The sequence below is a fragment of the Narcine bancroftii genome, chromosome 6, assembly GCF_036971445.1.
Source record: "Narcine bancroftii isolate sNarBan1 chromosome 6, sNarBan1.hap1, whole genome shotgun sequence".
Classification (NCBI taxonomy): Eukaryota; Metazoa; Chordata; class Chondrichthyes; order Torpediniformes; family Narcinidae; genus Narcine; species Narcine bancroftii.
Window position 1 is genome coordinate 206333627 of NC_091474.1, and position 4867 is coordinate 206338493.

At 40.5% G+C, this 4867-nt stretch overlaps 1 protein-coding gene across 10 annotated transcripts in view; it reads left to right on the plus strand.

Annotated features, from left to right (window-relative positions):
* Positions 1–4867, plus strand: part of eya4 (EYA transcriptional coactivator and phosphatase 4) — a 475725-nt gene that overhangs the window by 445803 nt on the left and 25055 nt on the right. The gene's annotated exons all lie outside the window — the stretch shown is intronic.

Consider the following 4867-nt stretch of genomic DNA (forward strand, 5'->3'; position numbering starts at 1 on the left):
TAATTATCTGCCAGAAATTTTAGTTCTCCAAAGAAGATATCAAAAGGTTCTTTCTTTTCCTTTTTGTGTACAACAACCTATTAAAGGTTAACAGTGTTCATTTCCTGGTGGGTTTCAATGTGCTTGAAATGGATCTAATGGATTTGCCAGGGTCTCATTTAAGAGTTTTACGGTTTAGAAAAATTATCTCCATATGTGACAATGAGATACAATATTTTTACTCTCATTTGTTCTGGTTTATCTGCCAGAACCAACTTGATTTACTGAGTGAACTCTTTTCTCTTATGTCTCCATTCTTTAAATAGGAAAGAATGGAACTCCGAGAAAATCCAGCTGTTTGACCAGTTTTAGTTCCTCAATTACACATCTCATTGTCTTTCTGCACAAGTCCAGATGTTATCTCATTTGGAAGAGATCCAGCGTCTTAATTTCACAGCTTAATCAACCAGCCAGCATTTCAAGCACCATGTCCTAGCATCCCTGTTATAAGCTCTACAAGATACTGGAAATAGGTGATAAACTATTAGCAGAGGTACATTATTCATGAAACAATTTACAGAACCAGTCAGCATCCTTACAATTACTTGTATAAAAATTACCTCCTTGTGGAATTTTCTGACTGATAAACACTGCTGCAACACTACCCAACATGAAAATATTCTTAAAGGATGTCTGTATGAGAGAAACATTTATTGTCCATGGAAAGATACTACTTTTGGCTTGTGGCACATTGTGTTAACATGGGTGTTCATATGTTTAAAACAAATTGATGGGTGAGAAAGAATGTAAATAAAATGTAATGATAATTAGAATCATGGATGCAGCTCAGAAACTGGGACAGTATGTTAAAAGAATTTCAATCCATGAGAAATCGTTGCCAACCTTGATGGCATTGAGTGCTAAGCAGGACTGCAGTGCTGCTGGAGCTCACCGGAGCGCCACTCTGGCACCTCATGGGCTCGCTCCGGCACCTCCTTACCTCGGTTTTTGGTGAGCTCCGGCACCGAAAAAATTAGCACTGCACCCCTGGTGCTAAGGAGAAGTGGCGGCTGATTGGATCACATCTTATTTTTTTTTCCCCCAGTACTTAAGATCACAACCTGAATCAAGAACTATGGCCCCTAAATAAAATTATCAAAGTAATCTAAGACAACCTTACTCTCTAGCAAAGGATAAAAGTTTTCTAAGTTAAGAATAAATGAATAGTCATCTAAAGAGGTGCACTATCACATGGCCTATACTTAGGCTAATTGTTTTTGGTGTTGTTCATTAAAAATGCATCTTGTTAGAATAGCAAGTGAGAGTCTGCTAGAGGCTGATGGATGATTACACCTGTTTACCTTTCTGTAAATTGGCTTTGGTTCTCCAGGGTTATCCTTTGTGGAAACCTGGAAGCCCCAGGAGTCTATGGATTCTCAGTATAATTTTATAGCAGCGATGTTGCAAAGTAACAAAGAAAAAATGATGATGTATTTCATTTTTTATTCAGGAAGAAATATGGCCTTCATTGTGATACCCATTCCATCAATTATATACTCCCATTGTAATAAGGTGCAGCCATATAATTTGCATTAAAATCGGGAACCTTGTTTGCAGCATTTCATTAGATTACTGATCTGACAACCACTGTGGATAAAGGCAGGGAAGATAAGAATTTTGTTGAACTGACACTGACACAGAATCCTGGCAGGGGTATTTGCTAGGGCTACTCAGGATCCTTTAAACTAGAATGGTTGGGGGGAGGGAGCAAAATAGTACAGAGCAGTAAGGAGAAGGTTAGAATGCAAACAAAGAAAGTTTGTAGTAAGTATTTGAATATGGATGGGCAGGTGATAGAGAAGGGAAATGCTCTGGAAGAAAATGAAGGGCAATTGGCAGGAAAAGTAAATAACGTTGTTATTAAAGATGAGGGAAAACAGGGATTAAAAATTGGGAAATCTCTGAAATTCATATATTTTAATGCCAGGAGTATTGTAAAAAAGGTGGATGAGCTGAAGGTGTGGATTGATACTTGGAAGTATGATGTGGTAGCGATTAGTGAGACATGGTTGCAGGAGGGATGTGATTGGCAACTGAATATCCCTGGGTTTCGTTGTTTTAGGTGTGATAGAGTCGGAGGGGCAAGAGGAGGTGGGGTTGCATTGCTTGTCAGGGAAATTATTACAGCGGTGCCTAGGAAGGATAGATTAGAGGGCACATCCACGAGGCTATTTGGGTGGAACTGAGGAGTAGGAAAGGAGAGGTTACACTTGTAGGGGTGTATTATAGACCACCCGGTGGGGACCAAGACCTAGAGGAGCAAATCTGTAGGGAGATAGTAGATATTTGTGATAAGCACAGGGTTGTAATTATGGGAGATTTTAATTTTCCACAAATAGATTGGGAAACACATTCTGTGAAAGGACTGGATGGGTTAGAGTTTGTGAAATGTGTGCAAGATAGTTTTTTACAACAATATGTAGAGGTGCCAACCAGAGAAGGAGCAGTGTTAGATCTACTGTTGGCAAATGGGATGGGTCAAGTGACGGAGGTTAGTGTTGGCGAGCACTTTGGGTCCAGTGATCATAATGCCATCAGCTTCAATGTCATTAAGGAAAGAGAGAAGTCAGGGCCAAGGGTTGAGGTTTTTGATTGGGGAAAAGCTAGATTTGAGGAGATGCGAAAGGACTTGCAGGGTGTGCATTGGGACAATTTGTTTTATGGGCAGGATGTAGTAGAGAGATGGAAGTCTTTTAAAGATCCGATTTTGAGAGTGCAAAAGCTTTATGTTCCTGTTAGGTTAAATGGAGGGGCAAAAGGTTTGAGAGAGCCGTGGTTTTCAAGGAATATTGGAAACTTGGTTCGAAGAAAAAGGGAGGCGTACATTAGATATAAGAAGCATGGAGTTAAGGAGATGTTTGAAAGATACATTGAATGTAAGAGGAATCTTAAGAGAGGAATTAGGAAAGATACAAGAAGGTACGAGGAAACTATGGCAAGCAGGGTGAAAACTAATCCAAAAGAGTTCTACAAATATGTTAATGGTAAAAGGAAAGCTAAAGACAAAATTGGTCACTTAGAAAATCAGAGCGGAAAACTGTGTGTGGAGCCTAGAGAAATGGGGGAGATATTGAACAGTTTCTTTTCTTCGGTATTCACTAAGGAGAAGGATATTGGGAGATGTGAGATAAAAAAAGAAAATTGGGTAAATATGGGGAATATAGAGATTACAAAAGATGTAGTTTTTTTAGGGCTTTTGAAGAATATAAAGGTGGATAAGTCTCCGGGACCAGACGGGATCTTCCCCAGGACATTGAGAGAAGTGAAGGAGGAAATAGTGAAGGCTCTGGCGGTAATTTTCCAAATGTCATTAGATATGGGGATAGTGCCGGAGGATTGGCGCATTGCGCATGTGGTTCCGTTATTTAAAAAGGGTTCAAGGAGGAAGCCTGGCAACTATCAGCCTGTAAGTTTGACGTCTGTGGTAGGTAAATTAATGGAGAAAATTCTTAGAGATAGTACTTATAAACATCTGGATAGACAGGGTCTGATCAGGAGCACTCAACATGGATTTGTGGGAGGAAGGTCATGTTTGACCAATCTGATTGAATTTTTTGAAGAGGTGACTAGGAATGTGGATGAGGGTAGCGCAGTGGATGTTGTCTATATGGACTTCAGTAAGGCCTTCGATAAGGTACCACATGGAAGGTTAGTTAGGAAGGTGCAGTCTTTAGGTATAAATTTTGAGATAGTCAAATGGATTGAACATTGGCTGAAAGGGAGAGGCCAGAGAGTGGTAGTGGATAATTGTCTGTCAGGTTGGAGGCCGGTGACCAGTGGTGTGCCTCAAGGATCTGTATTGGGCCCATTGTTGTCCGTTATATACATTAATGATCTAGATGATGGGGTGGTGAATTGGATTAGTAAATATGCAGACGATACTAAGATAGGTGGAATAGTGGATAATGAAGAAGGTTTTCAAGGATTGCAGAGGGATTTGGGCTGCTTAGAAAAGTGGGCTGAAAAAAGGCAGATGGAATTTAATGCTGATAAGTGTGAGGTGCTTCATTTTGGTAAGAAGAATCAGAACAGGACATACGTGGTAAATGGGAGAGCATTGATGAATACAGAAGAGCAGAAAGATTTAGGAGTAACGGTACATCGTTCCCTGAAGGTAGAAACTCACGTGAATAGGGTGGTGAAGAAGGCTTTTAGTATGCTGGCCTTTATCAATCATTGCATGGAATATAGGAGTTGGGAGGTGATGTTGAGATTGTATAAGACGTTGGTGCGGCCTAATTTGGAGTTCTGTGTGCAGTTCTGGTCGCCTAATTATAGGAAGGATATAAACAGAGTGGAGAGAGTGCAGAGAAGGCTTACCAGAATGTTATCTGGGTTTAAGCATCTAGAGTATAGGGAGAGATTGGACAGATTAGGTCTTTATTCTTTGGAGCGTAGAAGGTTGAGAGGGGATTTGATAGAAGTATTTAAGATTATGAAAGGGATAGACAGAGTGGATGTGGATAGACTATTTCCGTTAAGAGGAGGAAAGATTAAAACAAGAGGAAATGAGTTAAGAATTAAGGGGCAGAGGTTTAGAGGTAACATGAGGGGGAACTTCTTTACTCAGAGAGTGGTAGCCGTGTGGAATGAGCTTCCGGGAGAAATAGTGGCGGCGGAGTCAATTGTATTATTTAAGAAAAGGTTGGACAGGTATATGGATGAGAAGAAGATGGAGGGTTATGGGCATTGTGCAGGGAGGTGGGACTAGAGAGGGGTGTTTGGTTCGGTGCGGACTAGAAGGGCCTAATGGCCTGTTTCCGTGCTGTAATTGTTATGTTATGTTATGTTATGAAATTCTGCAGGTGTAGAATACCTGCCATCCATT